Source organism: Vipera berus, assembly GCF_964194415.1.
Source record: "Vipera berus genome assembly, chromosome: 3".
NCBI classification, from domain to species: domain Eukaryota; kingdom Metazoa; phylum Chordata; class Lepidosauria; order Squamata; family Viperidae; genus Vipera; species Vipera berus.
In genome coordinates, this window is record NC_138204.1 from 28,750,799 (window position 1) to 28,774,626 (window position 23,828).

The window sequence follows — 23,828 nt, forward strand, 5'->3', positions numbered from 1 at the left end:
TGTGACATTTTGTCTCAAGACAAATTTGATGACACACCTAAACATACTATATACAACATATACATACTATATACAACATATGTATAGACTTACACCCCTACATATACATAACATATGAATATTAAAAACTGTCCATCTTGAATATATAACAGAGGAACAAAACTGTGGCTGAATCTGGATGTTCTGCTTCGGATACCATGGAGACTTAAGGAAACAAGGAAAATAGGTTGTGAAGAGGATGTGTAGTGTCCCAGACAATTGTATGGACCTGCTCAAGTAATACTTCTGTGGTATGTCCTGGATGGGAGGGAGGGAACTTCCAATGATCTTTTCAGCCATCCTCACAACTCTCTGCACCACCTTCCTGTCTGAAGCAGTGATGCTTCCAAACCAGACTGTGATGCTGTATGACAGGATGCTGTACGACGGGATAGGAGAAGGAAGATGTGCTTTTCTCATGCAATGCAGAAAATGCAGGTGCTGCTGTGCCTGCTTCACCAGTGTCTCACTGTTGAGTGACCAAGCCAGGCTATTGGTTAACTGCACACCCAGGAATTTGATGCTGGTAACCATTTCCACAGGTGAATCATTAATGCACAGAGAAGTGTGGCTGTGCCTGCCTTTTCTGAAATCGACAATGATCTCTTTGGTTTTTCCGGTGTTTAAAACTAGGCTGTTCTCCTTACACCAGTTCACCAACCCCTGAACCTCCTTGCGGTAAGCAATAATTATTTCTGTTTAGGTGTGGCCTATGTCCTCATCCAACAAAAAATTAAGTTGTCAATCTTTACAGGAAAGACTCAGTCAGGTTTTATCCAGGACTAAGTGGGTGATCTACTTTACAGTTTAGGGTTTTATCTATCTATCTACCAGTTCCATTTCTTTGTCATCAACATTTGAGGTCTTTAAGCATGCTTATTGTCTTTGTTATCTTAATATTTTCAATTAAATTAGATTTTTCACTTTTCATTTTACCTTTATAATATTCTCTTCTGAATTTTCCTTAATTAAAACTAACCAAGTGGTATTCTTGCATATGTCAAATTATTCACCTTTTAATCTCTGGTTTTTAATTTCAAATTTGACTTCTGAGATTTTTTCTTCTTCTTAGAACAGATAAATAATTCTATTCATTTTCCTAGAGGATGAGTGGTCCTAGAAAAAAATGCCCCAGCATTACTCAATAGTTCTTTTTAAGTAAGCATTTTAGACAGTTGATTTCAGGAGTGTTGTTTGTTTAGATTAATTTGAGAATCTGTCATTTTATTGTTCTTGTCCACTGCTCTGACTTTAATCTTTAAAACAGTTTTCTTCTATTGAAAAGTTGACATTTGTGCTTTCAAAGATAAAGAAAGATCAGAGCTGTTATTACACATAATAAATTAATTTTCCACAACTGCTCATTCACCAACTTTTGAGTTGTATATTTAATATGCTCCCCATCCTAGGTCTGAGATTTTATAACACAAAATTCTTCTTGACACATTGTGAAGTTGATGAAGATTCACAAGTTCCTCATTGGAACCAGATTTTGTTTGGGATGAGCAGTTCTTGCTATAATATATCCTCTCTGTTCAGTTGTTGCTTTCCATAAACAAACCTACCCCAGTTACAGAAGATGGTTCAACTTGTCATTTCAAATATGATGCCTGTCATCTGTATATTTTTGGTGGGTGAAATTTAATTGCTCCTGTGGTTGACACTGATGAATGGTGTTGACTGGAATGCATTTCTCTGATTGCTTCAATGAATGATGTATGCACCATGCTGATTTCTGACTGACATTATGCACACATGCATAGACAAAAAAGTCTTCTTGGAAAAGCATAGTGATTAACCTCTAACAATGGAGATGCTAGTAAGATACAAAAACATCAGCTTATACTCATATCAGAGCTGTTGTTAACATTTGTATAAAAGTTAAACCTGCAGTTTCAGGTCCACTTAATGGACAGAAAGTTCAAAAGAATTAAGGAGTAGAGAGGAGTTATTTAGTAGATTCCTATTAAAATGCCAAAAATAGAAAAAAAGATCAAGATAAATCATTTCGGAATTCTTTCTACCTTTAATATAACATATAAGCTATACAATTCAATTAAAAAAACCTGAAATCTTTTAGGGGGAAAAATAAAAATAGAAAACTAGAATAATGTGGATGTATAAGTGTTCACACCCTCTTAGGGATGTGACTAGGTTCAGAATTAACCAATCACATTCAAACTGATATTAAATAGTGATCAGTTCACATCCGCCATCAGTTAAAGTGTCTCTGATCAAATTCATATAAAGTTGTTACAATAGGAATTTCATGACATTTACACAGTTGTCTCTTACAGCAAAAGTCATGGTCTGCAAAGAGCTTACAGGGCATCAAAAGATATCTCATTGATAGAAGGTATCAGTCAGGAGAGTATATGAAAAAAAATTGAGTTTTGGGGGGCAGAGCTAGCTGTCAGAGCGAGCGGCTGTGTGAATGGGCTTCTCTATATCACACAACCTCTCACCCAGTGTCTGCAGGGGCTCCTCAGAGCCATAGGAGGTCCTGGAGGAACAGCTGTGAGCATCCTGGAGAACCTACATGAGTGGCGGCCCGTGTTGGGGATCCAGAGGAAAACCCAATGCAAGCAGACTGGGGAGAAGGAGGCCAGTAATGGCCAACATGAAGATCTGACAGAGGCAAGGAACTAGCATCAACTTAGTGGAACAATGGTGGAACAGAGCTGACAAAAAGTAATTCCAAGATTTTTACATTTAAAAAGTGAAAGGGAGCACTTTTGAAAGAGATGCTGGCTAGAAGAGGGTGCCTTACCGAGAGGGAGCAAGCGGTGAGAGAAGCAATGAGAGATAAGGCAACAGGCGAGAGCGACAAGAAGAATTTCTGGCAAGTACTGGCTGTGTACTACATGTGACAAATCATCAACACAAGATTAATTCATCTTACCCCATCCCAATTTTCCAGTGATACCACCACCCAGTCATATCAAGTCCTGGCTTCTTTTGGTTTCAACATGTGGTTTTGGAAAATCTGCTTGAAACTATGCAACAGAAACAAGAGGAATTTGTTTACACCCACCAAGTCATGGTATTACTGGAAGAACACCCTTATATAAGACAATATCCTGAGGCTGAGAAAAAAACAATCTCAGAAATACAAACAATTAACTGAGAAGAGATCTTGTTACAGCTTTATCAAATATATTTAGTCATGGAAACATTAAAAAAAAGAAATTAAAATTAAGGTGTCGAGGTAATTTTATAGGAGAAGTGGAATCTTCATATATCAGTTCTCAAGATTTTGTACTCTAGTTCCTTAAATTTTGGCTTTAAAGGTCATTAAAAAGCCTGTGTGATCATAGTTCCTTGAGTGTGCTCTACAGTTAAGGAGTTTGATAGGCTGCTGGTTAAAGCCGTAAACTTATTCTATATAAGCTTATCTCTAGGAAAATGGTATAGTACAAACATTCAGAGCATTTTAAAAAGTTTATTAAGTTCATAATTAGTTCTAGTCTAAAACTACCAAATTACAAAGATCTTCATTACTTTGTCTTGTGTCCAAATCATTGGCTTGCAAGAGAGCAACTAAGATGCAAGTAGGAATAATAAAGGGATATAGATTTGTTGTCAAGAAACTATTTCAAAGTGAATCTGCTGCAGCATAAATGAGCAAATAATTCACTTAGTCAATGAGTTTCCATCTCAAAATCGTTTTGGCTCAAAAGCTGCCTAATGAAAATGCTATGTAACACAGAGTGGGAGACAAATGTATAGGACACTTGTGCACACACACACACACACACACACACACACACACACACACACACACAGCATTTTGAGAAAGATGCTTACAAACTGCATATATTGGAATTACTTACATGCTAATGTAACAAATGTTTACTTCTTGTTTATCTCTTTCCCTAGCCTACAAGTCTCTTATTAGACTGATATTCTCAGGGTTTTCAACAGTTCTTTCTTTTCATCAGTTACTTCTTCTGACTCTGACCTTTCCAATGCAATTATTTTCTTGACTTTCCATAATGGAGGAAAGCATATTATAGACTCTGTTGATAAAACTAAGTTATTCAGGTTCTCCTACTACCAATGAAATTATATTTGCATTTCTTTCACAAACCATTAGCTTTAGGAATTCTTTCTTATCAATGCAATAATCTGAAGTTTAGTATTTCTTTTTGCACACTTTCCATTAGATACAGCTATCCGCTGTCCAACATTCATATTAATGTGGACCAAGATTAAATCAATCTGCAACAGTGGAAAATATCTGAAGCTGAAAGTTTAATTGCTGGGTTCTTGATTTTCTCTGAGGTTTTCTTTTTGCAGATGTTTCATTACTAGACTAGGTCACATCTTCAGTGCATCAAAGAATGAAGTTTGATGGCAACTGTATTCACCCATTCACTGATGATGTACTTAGCTTAAGTAATGAAATATCTGCAAGGGGAAAAAAAGCAAGCTCATACAATACTCCAAATTCCATCTTAGGTACAAAGCTAGCTGGATGATTTTGGATCAGTCACTCTCAGTCTTAGGATGAAGGAAATTGCAAACTGCTTCTGAAAAACTTGGCAAGAAAACTGCAAGGATTAATACAGGCAATCACTAGGAATAAAAAAAAAACAATTGGAAGGTACCAAAATCAATACTTTAACTTATTATTTAGCAATGGCAAATAAATAAAAGCAATATGTTCTTCAACTGAGCATCTTTATAATTTGACTGGAGGGCAAGATTGCTGTTTCCTTCTTGAATTTAGCTTCAGCCTCAATCTTTTTATCTGCAATACTATGTTAAGACATTTTAGAGTCATTCATTAATGATGCTAGTATGATGTTAGTTATATTTATTTCCACATTAAATTAATTCTTTTTCTATGTACTCTACTTCTTTGTAATATACCATATATACAACATTCTATTATTTGAAAGCAATAATGCCTCTAAAAGTACATGTGAATTATTTCCAATTTACATTCATATACAACAGGGAGATTATTGAAATACAAAGTAAGTACTATATATACCAATATGGGTGCAAACAAACTTAATTGTATTCATGCTTAGCAAGGGAAAATTCATAGATTGCTTTATGATATCTGCCTGCCAGGACAATTACATAGGAGCTAATAGCTCACCAAAAACATATTCCTTTTGTGATCTTATGTATGTAATTGAAAAGCTAGCTAATTTTTCTTCAGTTTATACAAAGATGTATATAAACCACTACTACAAATCATAAAAGCACCTACTGTGATGTTCGTAAATTCAAAAGAACAGGTTATATCAAAGATAACCTCTTCAAAAAAATAATAATAATTAAAATAGTGTATGCATTTTAGTATCATGTAGTAAATCTGCTATCCTCATAGTGATAAAACATTTTTCTACCATTTTGTACTTGTTCTAATTTCCTTTCCCATTTCTGGTTACCTTAAATCAGCTACTGATTTGTTATTGTTAATGGTTGTTCTAGATTATGCTAATTATACTATTTCAATCATATTTTAGATTATTTCATTATAAAGAAATCAGAGATCTGCTTAAGGGCACCCCATATTTATTTTTATTTTAGACAGTCAAAAGTTATTAAAGCTAAATGAAGGAGAAAATGTTAGACCAAGTATATAGCAATTCATTCATTTCATATCATCTGATATCAGAATACTTTTGATGCTTTTTCAAAATGTTATGATGTTATAGTCATTTTAGAATCATAGAAGTGGAAGTGCATATTTAGGTCATGAAGTCCAACACCCTGTTAGTGCAGAGATCAAATGAAAGCTTTGCAGGCAGATGGCTGTCTAGGCTCTACTTGAACCTACTCATGATGTTACCATTTCTCTGCATAATTTCTTCCTCTGTAGAATGACTCTCAGATGATCCAGAACTATCTGATCCATGACTACAGTGTCACGCCTGAAAAGGAAAGCTATATAGAACCCTGCATTGTTTTTGAGTAAGCAGATATTTTCATTACGAAAAAAGACAAATAAATTCGCTATTTTGTAAATTTCAGAAATGATTTTTTAATCTCTCCCCCTCATCCACATTCCATTGAAGCATGAACACTAAGACAGAATTATTCATTCCAAATTTTATTCCTAGGTCTCTTCAAGGACCTAGGATTAAAAAAAAAAAATCCAGATCTGTTCCCACCTGGTTCCAAGGCTGAATTACATTTTTCTCTGTTTCAAACTTTCTTCTTCCTCTTGCATCCATTTTACACCATTTTATATAGTAGTTCACTGTAGAGACAACCATAATTTATTTGTTCAAACTCAAAGTTTACATTATTTTGGTAATGTGATTTCTGGAAAAAGCTGAGAAAGGGGATTTCATTGTTGTTTTTGAGGTGTCAGGAATAGCATCATCTGGTTCACTTGTCTAAATGAATGGAAATACTCATTGCTTTATGTTGTAGATCCAAGTATTTAATTGTTCACCCTATTTTACCTTCTGTCAATTTTTTCTGACAGCCACAAAGATGTGAAGTTTCCAGCTCAACAAAAATGCCTCTTTCCTTATGCTTAATATATTCATTGTATAATGTGTCTATTGTAATGTTGTCATGCATATTCCTATCATGCTGAGTTTAAGAATAGTTGTCTTTCCATTTCCCACTTACTTTCTCTCCTTCTCTCCTTTCTCTCCCTTCTCTCCTTTTTTCTCTTTATAAAAATCATAAAAAGTTGACTATATAAAAACATGAATATAACTAATGCAGAAACCCTTCACAAACCCTTCACATGCAGTTCAAATTGTATTTTACTATGTTCATATTTTTTTAAAAAAAAAAAGTCCTGTAATTTAAAGCCTCAAATTCAAAGTCTTCAAGGCCCCTTTTCATTGGATCAAGTCTGATTGCCTTCCTATCAAGCATCCATGAATGACATGCTTATAAATCATGTTCTTGCCTTCCCACTAGGTTGATTGTGGGGACAAATGCAGAACAGAGTTTTAAACTCTATTATGCCATGGTGTCATTATTTCTTAATACAGATTGCAGGATATACCAGTTTAGCTCTTTCTTCTCTTCATAAGTAATTAGCAGATTTGGATTTACTAACTAAATAGCCTTCATTCCCTCACTGCCTTCAAAATAACACTTTAAAAGTGCCAAAATGGATTCTCAACTACAGCTGATATTTCAGCTGTTGGGCTCAGTAAAGTTGATTTATAGTTAATTCAACTTAATATGAATTTCTTTTGAAAGAAGGCAGCTACATACATTCGTTGACATTTGCTCCCATGTGCAGTGTTCACTTTTCAGAATTGTGTCTTCAGAAGCATAGTTTGTCACATCTCTGATAGGCGAATTGCCTTCAGCAAGATATCTGCTCTGTAATTAATGATGTAATGAATTCTACTAGGTCTTCTCCCATTATTTTCCAACTCTGAGGCTTCAGGCAATATAAAACATTCATTGCCTGATTTCTACACATCAAACCTATGTCCCTTTAGAAGCAGAAGGAAAAGCTCATCTATCTCTATTATTAGATTGGCAGATTTACATGTTTCGTTACCATTGTCAATGCTGACAATGTAACCAATATTCTTGCAGGAAGCCTCTCCTATTTTGTAGGCTGTTCACAGGTTCTGACAGCAAATTGTTGCTCTGAGTCAATATCTGTCTTTCTTAACACATGTAGTTGTGTATACTTAGATTAATCTATAACTACAATTGAAATGTTTAATGGAAACCTCAGCAGGGTTTTCTTTCCCATTTTAGCAATAAGAGCATGTAGCATCATTATTTCTCATCCAATCAAAGACAGAAAATTCCAGATACCTATCAATGGCTGCTTCAATATGAGTATTTAGTTATTCCAAGAAACATACATGAATCTTTCAAGAGCATATTATCTTCATTGAGATAGGTGAGCTTCAAAGATAAACACTTTCGCAAGGGCATCTAGTCAGCTTTCTGGGTAAGTAGGCATTTAAATATTGGTAGCAACAGCCTTTATCCAGTATCTTTATTACCATCCTACAGTAGGTCTCTATTATTTTCTTATTGGATTTATGCAGCACTTAACCAAACCTGACTGATCTTGAAAAGGCTAAGCAGGGTCAGATCAGATTAATACTTTGAGAGAATATGAACAGGTTTGTAATCAGGTGGCATTGCAATTGAATCAATTATTCAATGATTCAAAGCAATAATTTCTGAATGGCAAAACACTTCCGTATTGTTAGCAGAAAAGCTACATGAACATGTACAGAGGCCACCAGTAGATAATATTGATTTAATATAATTTGTATTTTATATACAGTACCTTTCCTTACCATGTGAGTTTACATTGATAAAAGGCTTGGACCAGTTTACAGTTTATGCCTAATTTATCAATACAACTAGCCTTCATTAGATGAGGACTGTCGCGCTCCGTGGGCCCGACGCCCGCCGGCACCACGAGCGCGACACTCACCGGCGAGATACTCACCAGCACCCGTTTCCTCCAGCGCTGATGTCCTCGGCGGGGCCCGGCCCGCGGCAGCATCCCACCGGCCGCGATGGCGACGGCAGCCTGCGGAGGATCGCTCGCCTCCACACGTTGGGGCCTCGGAAGCGCGCACATGCGCTGTGCAGCCCGACCTTTCCCTGCCGGCTACGGAAGCCTTGCAGGGTCCTGAGCCCGGCCTCGTCCTGCCGGCTACGGTGGCCTTGCAGTGCCATAGGCCCAAATCAGCTGTAGTCTCGGCCCTCGGGGCGCTGGCGGGCAAGACACACCGGCCTGGGGCTGGGGAGCTGGCGAAACGGGGAAGCAAAGCCGAGGCCTCACCGGCCCTGCGAACGGGGGGGGGGGTGAGCGGCCGGACGGGGCAGCGTTGAAGGTGCTGGTTCTGGGGGACGGGTGTGGGGGTGGCGTCTGGCGGCGACGGAGCGAGCATACGCGAGCGGACTCACCTGGGGGTGGAGGGTGCCGGGTGGTGGGATGCGTCACGAAAGGAGGTGTCTGGGAGGTGTCTGGGAGGTGTCTGGGAGGGGCAGGCGTTAAATACAGAATGGGAGGATATGGGTGCGGTCGGGTGGGCCGTGGGCGTGTACATGCAGCATGTATAAAATAGCGTTGGCGGCAGGTAGCAGCCAACGCTGGCTTTGTTCCTTTGTGGAGTTTGTTTGCTTTTGCTCAATAAACCGTTTCCTGAAGAACTCAGCATTCATCCCGGTTGCTTGATATTCCCTGCTTTGAGAGGTTTGAGAAGGACTTCCAAGAAATGGATCTTTGAAATTAAGAAGCTCAGAATTATTTTGTGCATAAAAATCATATTAAGGAATATAGGAGACATGTAAATGATATGGTGAGGCCACAATTGGAGGTAAATTAGAATTTTCCATTTTTTTGGGGGGGTATGTTTCAGTCTTAAAGAAATTGATGATTTAAGCATATTGGAAGATAAGAATACTTGTTTTGCCTTAAAAATAATAAGGCAAAACTTGAATCACAAATTGGTGCCTCCAAATTTAAAATGTGGTTCTGAAAGTCTTCCCAGGCTGCAGAAATGAGCTGTCAATCACATTAAGAAAAAGGGGCATAGGCATCACACATTATGTGAATTGTCTGACTCCATTCATGTGACTTAATTATATGCAGATAGGTGCAGATATATTCAAACACACACACGCACTTGTGAAGTACAATATTTTAAAAAATATATTTTTATGGCAAGGTTCTTTTTTACATTTTCAAGAATACCTTATCTTATAGATTTTTTTTAAAAAAAACTTGCATCTGCTATTAAAAAAAAAACCTTCAGTGTTGATAAATGTGGGACAATTTTTTACATTAGTCTAAAATATGAAAGTACAAGCAACTTATTTTACCATGACACCTAATGGACTTCACTGCATTATCTTTCCAACACATTAGCTTCCATCCTCAATGGCATAAGACTGCTTAAAAACTGTCAGTGGTTGCCTCTGGCTCTGAACACTGATAATATCAAATTAAACTTCTTTCACAGTAGAAAGTCCAGAGGGAAGCATTGTGAAATATTGATGGGGATGGAGATGGAGGTGCAGTTGTGGGATTGGTACAATAAGAAAGCTCTTTTCTAAAGCTGAAGTTTATATGAACCCAGCCCTATCAACAGTTCAATCTGATGGCTAAGTGAGAATTCAGTAGCACTCTATTATGTTTCTATTACCATTCAGTGAGGGTATTCAAATCTTTCAAACATGTTGCTTGAGTAGCTGCACAAGTTTGGAGGAAATTGTGAAACTTAATACAGTAATTAAAACACAGGTCATTCATATGTACACCTTCATATGCTGAAGCATGCCATTTAACAATTTGCATAACCCTGCTATTCAGACTTCAACCAGTAATCTTGTCACTATATTTAAAAATTTCTCTCAACAACCCATATGAATGCTTTTGAATATTGAAACTACAATTTAATTGACTTCTATTTAGCAACTGGGTGGAAGGAAAGAGAAGATGACCTGCAGCAATGACTGGAGTAAGTTACACGAGTGACAAAGGATCTGAAAAACTAAGTTAGGGACAGCTCATCATGGAGAAAATCTATATGTGTGGTCACTCAGAGTCATTAACAATCTGATGGCACATGACCAATCGGTTTAGCAATGGACAACATTTCTAACTGGAGATCTCCCTCTAAAATATTCATAGTACAGTATCTAGAGACAAGACTTAAATATTAAATGTATTTATTTGCAGAAATATATATCATTTATGTTCATTTATGGCATTTATATAATGTCATTATGCAAATGACATGTATTTATATCATTTGTGTAATGATGCTATTATAAAAATGAAGTAAATGGCTGGAAATCATGTCCTTTCATATTAAATGTACTGCCCATTTCCAGTCAATTAAACTTAAATTTCACTTTGTTCCTTTCTAGTTAAACAAATATATAATCAGTAGTTTCTATCTTCTTTTAGTAAAAAGGAATACTAGTTGGTTGGAAGTATCTAAACACACACACACACACACACACACACATACACAAATAAACACATAGCACATGATCTTAATTGAAAAGCCAAGAAGCCTAACATAATCTTTACTAAAGACATCTTTTCAGTGAGAATAACATTGGAATTCAATTATATACCAAATAAAATTTCAATATTACAATATATAGAAGCTATATTAATTCCTAAAAGAGACCATACTTGAAAATTCACAAGACTTGGGTTGTTTTTTCCCCCAAATTCAGTGTATCCTAAGTGCATATCAGTAAATTCTACCTCCAAGTTGGCAGAGAGTGGACAACAGCAAAATGGTTTGCAAAAGAGTATCCATGTCAGAGAATTTAGCTTATATAGAATTGCTTAACCATGTCCTGGGCTATAATTGCACTTTTGGCTTGTGCTAAATCTCATTGGTATTCATCTTATGATTACTAGAAAAGGCAGAATATACAATACTGTAGGTAGGACTAAGACTGGTAACTTATTCTACAGTTTTTTCTCATGCTACAAAGCAGATCAATATGTCGGTTAATAGAGTTCTGATCAGATAGCCAGGCTTCCTTCAATAGGCGACTGCTCTTTGTGGAATCCTGATCAATAACCTTGGCCTCTGTAAAGTTGAATGTGTGATTGTTTTTGACCATATGCATCTAAACATGAGACTGATGTTCATTATGTTGAACTGCCATCTCGTATTCATGTGTCCTTGTTCACAGGCGCTTTGCGGTTTCACCAACATAATTACCTGTGCAGTCATTACAATTGATCCAATAGACCACCAACAATGTTTCTCCTTTGGGCATGGGTTCCTTGGGGTGCATCACCTTTGTTCATAAGGTCTGGTTAGGTTTATGCATCACCTTAACTCTGTGAGCAGGTAGTATATGCGCAGCTACCTCCGATACCCCACTGATGTATGGGAGTGTCATCCAAGTTGAGGTTTCAGTTGCATTTTCCATGGGTCGCAGTTTGCAGTGCCAGATGAAATCCATTGAATATCCATCACGTATGCATACACGGTAAATCTATGCCCATTCCTTGGACTTCGCCACTGAGGTAATACAGTGGGTGTCAATTCTATTAAATAACACATGGATGCAGCTGATCTTGTGAGAGGTGGGATGATTGTTGTCATTGTGTAAGATGGAATCTGTGTGTTGTGACTCAGGGCCAGCCTGTGGGTCCGACAGCCGGCTCCGATGTATCGGATGACTCAGATGAGGGGGAGGAGGGAGACGAACCGGCTGATGATGGTTTGGAGGCTTTGCAGAGCCCTCAGCCGGGGACCTCTTCTCAGCTGCGTGAGCCCGATAGTGCGGAGGATGATGACCCACAGCTGGCCCTGTTCAAGGACGCCCGACGCAGGAGGCAGTCGAGCAGGAACAAACAAAGAAAGGCTGTGGGACTCCTCGGGAGGAGGCACAGGGAGACCACGCCCTGAGCTCTCAATAAAAGGAGTGTTTGGGGAGGGGCTGGTTGCTGAAAGCAACTCTTCCGCTTGAGGAGACAAGCTCTAGTGTTTTTGTTAATTGAGTAATAAATCCTGGCAGACGCCTTTTAGCCTTGGACGCTCTCCAGTCTCTTCTTTCTGAATAGGGGTTTGCCTTACTACAAGGCCAGAAGAGGGCTGGTTCAGAACAGTTTGCTTTCAGCCTCCCACCCCTTACTACTACGATGGAGCAGCTTCTTGCCGAGAATGCTCAGCTCACCCAGCAACTCACTTTGCTGGCAGCTCAGGTGGCTCAACTGCAAGCTCAGGTACATGCTGCACCCCCACCCAGGAGGAAATGTCAGATAGCTATGCCGGATAAATTTGCTGGCAATCCAGAACTGTTTCCTGCCTTCCTGGGACAATGCCAGCTTTTTATCAGCGTGAGAGCAGCTGATTTCCCCACTGACCGAGATAAGGTGGGATTCGTGTTGAGCCTTCTGTCGGGGGATGCAGCTCGTTGGGGCACGCCTCTGCTGGCACAGCCTAGCCCTTTGTTGGATAACTTTGGGGGGTTTTGTGACCATATGCGCCTCATGTACGAGGACCCGATTAAGGCGCAGACTGCCACCCGACGCCTGAAAGCTTTGAGGCAGGGTCAGCGCCCCCTACAGGCCTATATCAGCGATTTCCGGCTGCTTAGCCAGGATTCCGCCTGGAATGAGGCTGCGCTCGTGGATGCCTTCCAGGATGGCTTGTCAGAGGAGATGTTGGATGAGCTGGCCCGCGTGGACATTCCCTCAGACCTGAATGGGCTGATCCATCTTTGTCTGCGGATCGATGCCCGGCTGCAGCAGCGAAAGAGTCGCCGTGCCACCCCACAGACCCCTGCTGCCCCTGTTGTGCGTGAGCCCCCAGTCCAGAGGGAGGAGCCAATGGAGCTGGGTGCCGCCAGGTCCCGTCTCTCGGTGACGGAAATGGACAGACGACGATCGGGGGGGTTGTGTTTTTACTGTGGGGACCCTGGACATTTGGCTGCTTCTTGCCCAAAGAAGCGTCAGCGGGCATCAGTGACCAAGCCGGCCCCGAGAAAGTCCCCTGCTTTGCTGTCGGGAAACGGCCCGAGCCCGATCTAGACGGTGTGATAGATCGGGCGACCCACCACGACCACGCCGAGCGACGCCATTCCGACGGTGCCTGTGAACCTCCACGGCATTTGATTTTGGAGGCACGTCTGATCCTTCCTGGCAAGCCAGAGGGGATTCCGGTCCATGCCTTAATTGACTCTGGGGCTACCACTAACTTTATGGACTCGGCCTTCGTGGCCAAATGGGCTGTTCCCCAGTGTCCGGTGGATCCGCCCATGCTAGTGGAGACTATTGATGGTCGAGTGCTCCTGTCCGGGCCTATTACGGCCGCCACGCAACCCGTGTGTATGGCCATCAGTTCCCATGTGGAGGCCATCCAGTTCTACATCACTTCGGATCTGCACTTCCCCGTGGTCCTGGGACTGGCGTGGCTCCGGGCGCATGATCCACAGATCTATTGGTCTCAGAACTTGGTCACCTTCCCAAGTTTGCAGTGCGTGGATCACACCCGCCATATCTGTGCCGGCCAGGTGGAGGGTTCCTCAGGGGTTTCCTTGCCTCCCGAACTGTCCGACTTTGCTGATGTGTTCAGCGAGTCAGAGGCGGACCAATTACCCCCGCACAGGCCCTATGACTGTTCCATTGATCTAGTCCCTGATGCGCCTCTCCCAGTGGGGCGTTTGTACTCCATGTCGGAGCCCGAGTTGGCTGCATTGCGGGACTTCCTGACAAAGAATTTGGCTCGTGGTTTCATCCGGCCCTCGTCCTCGCCAGTGTCTGCGCCCGTGCTCTTCGTCAAAAAGAAGTCGGGCGAGTTACGGCTTTGCTGTGACTACCGGAAACTCAACGCCATCACGGTGCGTAACCGCTACCCGCTGCCCCTCATCCCCGAGCTCTTGGACCGACTCCGGGAGGCTAAGATCTTCACGAAACTGGACCTGCGTGGAGCTTACAACCTCGTCAGGGTTCGGCCGGGTGATGAGTGGAAGACGGCGTTTGGTACTCGCTATGGACATTTCGAGTACACGGTGATGCCGTTTGGCCTGACCAACGCCCCCGCTGTGTTTCAGCATTTTATGAACGACATCTTTCGAGATCTGTTGGACCAGTTTGTCGTAATTTACCTGGACGACATCCTGATTTACTCTCCGTCGCGTGAAGCGCATCATCAGCATCTCCGTCAGGTCCTGCAGCGCCTCCGGAAACATCGGCTGTTTGCCAAGTTGGAGAAGTGCCAGTTCTACCAGGTGACCATCGATTTCCTGGGTCACCGCATTTCTCCTGAGGGCATCGCCATGGAACCGAGTAAAGTTGAGTCGTTGCAGAGTTGGCAACCCCCGCGTCGCGTGAAGGATGTTCAGCGACTTCTTGGATTTGCCAACTACTATCGAACATTCATCCCTGGCTTTGCTGCCTTGACAGCCCCCCTCACCCGGCTCCTGCAGAAGAAGACTCGGTTCCAGTGGAACGCCCCCGAACAACAGGCGTTCCAAGCTTTGAAGGACGCCTTCATGAAGGAGCCCATCTTGAAGCATCCTGACCCGCAACGGCCGTTTGTCGTGGAGGCGGACGCCTCCGACATTGCCATTGGGGCCGTGTTACTCCAGGCAGCGACGCCCAACGGTACCCTTTTCCCTTGCGCGTATCACTCTCGGAAATTGAATCCCTCGGAGCGCAACTATACCATCTGGGAGAAGGAGCTGCTGGCCATCAAGGCGGCGTTCGAGGCTTGGAGGCATCATCTGGAGGGGGCGCGGCATCAAATCGAGGTCCGGATGGACCACAAGAATCTGGAAAGCCTGCAGACCGCTCGGAATTTGAACCAACGCCAGATCCGGTGGTCCCTCTTCTTTGCGAGGTTTGACTTCCGGGTGCGGTACATACCAAGTGGGCACAACCAGAGAGCGGATGCTCTGTCCAGGAAGCCCGAGTACACCCGAGTGGAAGACAAGCTTCCGCCCAGGACAGTGATCCCCGTCGAGTCTTTTGCTGCGGTGCGGGAGCCGGTGGATATACGGGCTCGGATCCGGGAGGCGCAGCAGCAGGAGGCGTGGGTGGCTCAGCGGAAGGAAGAGGTGGGGCCAGATTCGCCTTGGTCGGTCACGGATGGACTCCTGTATTATCGTGACCGGCTCTATGTTCCAGGAGGGCCACTCAGGGGACTCGTCCTCAGCCAGTGTCATGATAACCCGGCTGCGGGGCATTTTGGCCTGTTCAAGACTCTGAACCTGGTCTCCCGTACCTTCTGGTGGCCCCGAGTCCGACACGATGTCCAGTCTTATGTCACCTCCTGCATCCCATGCAGGCAGGCCAAGTCAGCGACAGGGGCCCCGCCTGGTTTACTGCAGCCTTTGCCAACACCCAAGAGACCCTGGGGGGCTGTGTCCATGGACTTTCTGACAGATCTACCCCCATCCTCCGGCTTCACGACAGTGTTTGTGGTGGTGGACATGTTGACCAAGATGGCGCACTTCATCCCCTGTCGCGGCTTACCGTCAGCTCGCGCCACTAGTCGCATGTTCATCCAACATGTGTTCCGGCTGCACGGCCTTCCCGATAGAGTCGTCTCCGATAGGGGGGCCCAGTTTACAGCCCGCTTCTGGCAGGAGTTGATGCGGGCGTTGGACATCAAGGTTTGCCTCTCGTCTGCGCATCATCCTCAGACCGACGGGGGTACCGAGAAGGTCATCGGCATCTTAGAGCAGTATCTGCGCTGCTACGTTAACCTGCTGCAGGACAATTGGGTGGACTATTTGGCCATAGCCGAGTTTGCCTTTAACAACTCGCAGCACACCTCCACGCAGATGACACCGTTCTTGGCCAACGTGGGTTATCACCCCCGGTTTTTCCCCCTTTCGCCCGTGGACTCACCGGAGCCGGCAGCGAATGAATTCATGGCGGAATTACAGGCGATCCATCGGTTGGTGCGACGGCAGCTGGAGAAGGCCAAGGCCGACTACAAGAGGTTCGCCGATCGGTCGAGAAGGGATACACCTCCATTATCGGTGGGGGATCGGGTCTGGCTGTCCACCAGGAACCTACCATCCACTCGGCCGGCGAGGAAGCTGGACCACCGTTACCTTGGACTGTTCCCAGTCGAGGCCGTCATCAACCCGGTCGCCTATCGTTTAACTCTGCCACGTTCCCTGCGCGTGCACCCCGTCTTCCATCGGTCCTTGTTGGTCCCCGAACAACCGGCTTGTCCACTTCGCCAAGCGGAACCTCCCCCATCAGGACCTCGTGATGGCGACAGCACCCCCGAGTACGAGGTCGCCAGCATCAGGGATTCCCGCTGGCTGAAAGGTCGCTTCCAGTACCTGATCGAGTGGAAAGGGTACGGGCCGGAGGACTTCACATGGGAAGACGCGACCGCCGTTCATGCCCCTGCGTTGGTGACTGCTTTTCACGAACAGTTCCCATCCCGACCGCATCCGGATCGGCAGACCCGGGGGAAGGGCCTTGCGGTGCGGGATAGTGTTGTGACTCAGGGCCAGCCTGTGGGTCCGACAGCCGGCTCCGATGTATCGGATGACTCAGATGAGGGGGAGGAGGGAGACGAACCGGCTGATGATGGTTTGGAGGCTTTGCAGAGCCCTCAGCCGGGGACCTCTTCTCAGCTGCGTGAGCCTGATAGTGCGGAGGATGATGACCCACAGCTGGCCCTGTTCAAGGACGCCCGACGCAGGAGGCAGTCGAGCAGGAACAAACAAAGAAAGGCTGTGGGACTCCTCGGGAGGAGGCACAGGGAGACCACGCCCTGAGCTCTCAATAAAAGGAGTGTTTGGGGAGGGGCTGGTTGCTGAAAGCAGCTCTTCCGCTTGAGGAGACAAGCTCTAGTGTTTTTGTTAATTGAGTAATAAATCCTGGCAGACGCCTTTTAGCCTTGGACGCTCTCCAGTCTCTTCTTTCTGAATAGGGGTTTGCCTTACTACAAGGCCAGAAGAGGGCTGGTTCAGAACACTGTGTTCATGGCTTTACAATAGATACTTGTAGAGAGACTCCCATCAGATTTACAGCTGATCAGTATATCCAGGATCGCCAAAGTATTGTTGGTCTCCTCCTCTATTGTAAACTGGATATCCGGGTAGATCGAATTAAGTGTCCCCATGAACCCAGTTTTATCTTGGCATTTAATGATGACAAAAGTGTTGTCCACATATCTCATCCAAAACTTGGGTTTATAGTTCTTCATCACTTCATGTTCCAATTTTTGTAGGACTGCTTCAGCAATCACCCCAGAGATTGGAGATCTCATGGGTGTGCCATTTATCTGCTCGTATTTGTCTCCATCAAATGTAAAATAAGTTTGCAGACAAAAACTCAATAATTGGAGATCTTTTGCGCTAGGGGGTTTGGGATTCTGTGGTTCTGTAGTGGGTATACGTGGATGCTATCTTTCAACTCCAGTGAATTTCATAAGGAATTTGAAGTTTCCTATATAGACAAAGCATCCAAATAATTTCAAGCAAAGCAAATATTATTTTAACAATAGTAGTGACATTTTTAGTTATCCATATGACCAGCTTTCAAATATCTTGAAGATGCCCCTTAAGGAAACAAGAAGAAAGACAGTAATTTCCCTACACATCACCTCAGTGATAAGCAACCAACCCAGAATTGTATGTCTCTGTATAAAATATGCAGCCACTTTACAATTTTAAGTATTTTGAAAAATATTAAGTAACCACATTTGTTTATTTACTTCTCTCTCTATCATCCTACTTTTAATAGCATCAAGTACATGTAATACTATGTATTTAAAAACAGAAAAAAGTTTTGAAGCACTAATCACCCAAAGCTAAATAGTACATGATGCAGCAGATGCTATACTTTATATTAGTCACTGTTCATATTAGAAAAAATGATTAATCATCATATTAAAAGTCAGTAGGTGCTTAAATCATAATCTGTGCCACGTAGACTCTTTGACAACTGTCAATGTTGGAATGTAAACAAGCTAAAATATTAGTGTAGTTCAGCATATTAAAGTTTGTGCAGCTTTTCCTAACCTTGTTCTTTGCTTTTCAGAAAAACCCAACATTTATAGTGCAGCTTTATGAGAAATGAGAATTGTAGGTTTGATCTCTGCCCATTTTACAGTTTAGTTAGCAGATTCAATTTCATTCTATCGGTAAAGGCTTCTTGTGCTTCTTTTTATATTAACACTTCTGAGATCTGTTCAGCTAAGCATAGCATGAGAAGCATTCAGCATGAAGTGTGTGCTTATATACAAATGTGGCTTCTTCAAAAGGTGTGGGAAATGAAGGGAATGTGAGATATGAGGTTTGCAAGGCATGGCATTCTGAATTTGCTTTATGAACCTGAGACAATAAAAACATTCTTCATCTCTAAGGAAAGCAGTAGGTGTATAATGGACCATGAAAATAAGTTCAAATAACAACATACTGCATATTTCAACTTACATTCATGATCAACACAGTATTATGGCATGGCTTACAAACTATATATACCATAGCTTTGATTTTTTTCCCAATCCAGATAAAGGACTTTGAATTTTACTCTGCTGAAATTCATCTTTCTGTTGTCTGTCCATTGTTTCAGCTTGGCAAAATTGTAAAACTGTTTGCTATCCTCTTTATCTGTGTTAGCCAAAAAAAATGACACACACACACACACACACGTTCAGGACCTAGGGCAGAAGTTTGCAGTACGCTATTTTCTTTTAAAATAAGTAAAACTCTGGCATGATAAATTTGGTTACTAACATAATAAGCTCTAGGGAAATAAAATTATACACAGGCTAGGACTACCAAGTTTCAAGATAAAATAATCACACAGTTGCAGATTATTATCTCCTGGAACAGCCAAGAGCAAGAATAGCCTACGATAATTGATAAGTGATCCTCTAAACATAATAGTATTTTTTACCAGTCTGTTTACCTTCCATTTCAGGAAGGTAATAATAATGTGTGATTCTTGGTGATTATATATTTATTGATTCTTTTAAAATTGCCTAATTAAATGACTCTTGGCAGTTAATGATAAAACATCAATTAACAAACCACCATCAGACCAAAATTATATAACTAAAAACACCACACCTCAGATCAAATACCCAACTGAAATAAGTGAATCTTCAGAACTTTCTGGAGTGCCAAGATTAAGAAGCCAGTTTTATTTCTGGGAGTAATATTTTTCATGGTGTTGGAATAATGATCAAGATGGGTTGTTTTCCAATCTATGTCAATTTCACATTTTTCAGTGGTGGGACTTTAACTCCTTTCCCAAGGAGTTAAACAGGACAAACAGAATCCTTACATCTAAGACAGTCTCCAACAATGGTGGATTTGCTTTCTTAAATTATAGCTTAAAGCAAGTCCCTTGTGGTGAAACTAGCAAATAAACGAGCACGCTATCAAACACGTCAAAACCTTTAACTACTTAGAAGTGGTTTTCCAAATCTCTGGAGCTTGAAATACTCATGTATTCCAAAAATCATGAATATCAACCTGAGCCATACAAGCTTTTTATTTTAATAGCTGGTTCATTCCAGTTTCTGTTGAGGTATATACAGTTAAGGTTCATGCTCAGTTATTCCATGGAACTCATTTAGGGCCATATAACAAGATAGTAACATTAAAGAAAGTCCAGTGCATATTCTTGAAAAACATTTTCCAAGTTTCTCACTGTGTCCCAAATACAATGTGCTTTGATAAGAAGAAGGAATCTCTAGGGTTGAATCTGGACTCTATAGTAGTATTTTTAACTTTAGGGTGGATTCTCTTTCACTAAAGTAGAAGATTTTAACTCCACTTTTAAAAAAAACTACTTTAATGACATGGTATTTTTGAGATTTTTTTAATGGCTTTTCGTTTGCCATTGGAATTAGTGCAAGCAACCTCAATTTTGAACCAAATGACTTTAGATAGAGGAGAAAGCCAATAGGATTATGCCACTTGTCCCCATGATATATTCATTAACAACCGGTTTATAATAAACAAATCAAATCAAACATTTTGGCCAGTTATCTGAACAAGATCACTGCTTTGAAATTTAGAAGAGTTTTATTCTTGGTTTATTCTAACATTCTCCCCATAGCAATGTTGCTAAACAATGGTATCCCTGTGACCATGTTTTGTTATACTGCCAGTTCTTCAAAGACATTCGTTTGCACTTGATCTCTCTTTTCTTCTCTAGAGCAGGGGTGTCAAACTGACAATGTCATGTGATGTGCCGCGATGTATCATGACTTTTTCCCCATTGACTGAACTGGGGTGGGTGCAGTTTCGGCATCATGCATCCGGTCCGCGGGCTGGCAGTTTGACACCCCTGATCTACGGTGTTCTCATTTATTCCACTTACATTACAGATTATGTAACAAATATGATTTTGTGTCCTTAAATGGTGCAAATTGTTAATGTTGTGTGTAAACTCATAATGGTTATACAATGTTTAATTGTGGTAGTCTTTTCTTTGTTTTGCCCTATGGCTGTAAGAAAGTAAATTAAAATATATTATATTATAATAATGTTATATCGTCCTCCCTTTTCAGGTTGCCACTTATATTTCTGTGGCAAAAGTAAACATTCTTCTGATATCTAAGAGAACGTATATTTAATGATTAAAAATATACTAAAGCTACAATGTTGTTTATGGTAACAGAGATAGAGAAATGGAGACATGGAGAGATAGAGAAAAAAAGAGATAGATAGATAGATAGATAGATAGATAGATAGATAGATAGATAGATAGATAGATAGATAGATAGATAGATAGATAGATAGATGAAGAAATGGTTGGAGAGGTAGATAGAGTGATATGTGCTGGCTAAAGTGTAAAGATTTTGCCTGCATTGCAAGTCAGTGTCCATATCTTTATTGTTTATTTGAGGTCAGCGTTGGTCTTTCTTCATGGATAGAAAGGGCAAAAATAGCAGAATGCCTGAGCACTCATCCGTCCCTGCTGGGATTATAATTTTTAAGACCCACTTCAGGAATATTTTAGTCAAGAGCAATGCAGAAGACAAGCACCTTAGATTGTCATGAAGAAAAGCCCTCTGGGTCTGGAGCCTAAGAGGAAAATCATTAATTGAAGGCATGTCCAATCAATTATCTACTTTTGATTGTTTCCCTTTAGATAACAAGGGGAGAAAATAAAATTTCTTAAATTGTCAGCTGGAGAGTATTTGAAAAGTTAAGGGGACATGACTGAAACTTTGTAAGCCAAACCTGTGTAATTTCTGTTTTAAAAAGAGTTTCAAATAACTGCTGCTTTTTCTTATCCTTTTCTTTTGCACGGTGAGACATCAGAATTAAACTGCTGGGCAACAGCAGATTACTCTGGAAGTGTTTCTGCAATAGGAATTTACAGGCAATAGCTGTTTCTACTCTCACACCGGGCTTTGCGGTTTCCCCTGGACAGCTTTAGTTTTTGTATCTGGAGCTCAGAGCTTCACTTAAAGCAGTGAGGAGGAAAACTAATCTTTTCTGCTTGCTTTTCTTTAGTAGCCCTGCTTATAGAACTGATCCTAATGGTGTGGAAATTGGCTCAGGTGCCTAATTCCATTGGAAACTCAGACTGTTATGTGCAGTGGATGGTCCTGTGCTTGCCTGCAGTCTTGTTGCTATAATGCCACAGCAAAACCGAAGGCTGCCTTCAACATCTTTTGAAGCAATCAGTGACAGAAATGGTTTAAAAACTGCCTTAAAGGCCCAGTGTTCAATTTCTTAAACAATGAATGCTTGTCAGATGAAAGTAATGGAGGTCATTTTTGGTCCTAACCCCCTCCCCTTGTTTTTCATTTTCTTTTTCATTTGTTTGTTTTAGCTTATTTTCCCATCAGTTTTCAGTTGTGACAATCAAAATGGGAGGGTGTTTTGTTTTTTTTAGAATCTGACTCTTTGCAGGTGACTTTTCACAATGTAAGTTTTTTTAGAGTATTTTCTTCTAAGGCATCCATCTTCGTAGACAGATTCCCTTAATATATATGCCTTTTGTGTCCTAAATACAAAGATGTGTGAATTTCTATGCACCAATGAATGAACCTTTATTATCAAAGTACAACTATGTATACACTGAGATTGGCTGAGCCTCCCTTCATGCCCCCACCCCCAACTCACAGTGACAACAAACCCTCCATCTTGTTACACCATGTGAGCTAATTGCACAACACACCGGCCTCGCAAGTCAGTCATACATAAAGTTTATAAAATTATTTCCCGTTCAAGAGCCTAACAGCCCATGGATAAAAGCTGTTCTTCAGGTACGGCTGGCTGTACTCCTATATCTCCTACCCAATGGTAGGAGAGTAAAGAGATACTGACCAGGGTGTGAGTCATCCCTGAGAATTTCCTCACTCTTCCAAGGCAGTGAGCCCTGGTGATGTCATCCAGTGGTGTCAGGGGACAGCCCACAATGTCTTGTGCTGTGCTCACCACCCTCTGTAATACTTTCCTATCCACAGCTATCAGACCAGCATACCAGACCACAATATAGTACGAGAGGACGCTCTCTATAGTAGACCAGTAAAAGAGGTTTCTGATATTACTGTTTTTTAATTTTTAATTATTGTTAGCCTGTCAAGGTTGATTTTCATACAATGGGCAGTCATGTATTTTAAATAGATTAATTTGCTGTTAGTTTTGTACTCTTATAGGAGGTTCAACAATTTTTTTTCTCTTTTCAGTGACATATAAGGCTTGCAACTCTTTGTCTGTATAGCACACAAATCTGTACTTCCTGTAAGATGATTGTTATACGTAAATTAAAGAAGATCATGCACTAGTAATAGGAACATTCACTAATGCATTTCTTGTCACATGACTATTGAAAGATTTACAGACATTAAAGGCATTTAGAATCACATACAATGAATCACATACTGGGGAGGCTTAAAAGTTGTCATCTTAAAAAGATTTTTTTTTGTATATTTGTTTTAAACTCTAGTATATTTCAAAGAATAAGGACAAATAGATTTTGCCAGGATGATAATAATCTCTACACTGTGATCTTCATAGGGCTTTTTGTAATAATTTGTTAAAAAGAGAGGGAAAATCCTTTGGTTTATAATTGTCTTTTTTTATTGGCTTAAAAGAAGAGATCTCTGTATGTATATATAAATAGCTTGCCTTATAATGATTAATTACCTTGGTTTTGAAAGTTTGTTCTGGAACAACACAAGTAAGTGAATTAAATCTGAATCCTATCACATTATTTTTGATTGATTGATTGATTATTCATTTACTCATTAATTTATTATGTGCAATCAAATAATTGTTGACTTTTAGCAACAATTGCGACTATAACCAAATTCACCCATCAGGAATTCTGTTGTCCTTTTTTTCTCTTTCCTTACATATTTCCTAGCATTAGAGATGACTCAATGGAGCTG

The 23,828-nt window shown here is 41.3% G+C and overlaps 1 protein-coding gene across 1 annotated transcript in view; it reads left to right on the forward strand.

The window, feature by feature from the left end:
• The window catches only part of PTPRT (protein tyrosine phosphatase receptor type T), a gene marked incomplete at both ends in the record, with an annotated part of 698,891 nt that overhangs the window by 465,818 nt on the left and 209,245 nt on the right, over positions 1–23,828 (forward strand). The window lies entirely within an intron of this gene.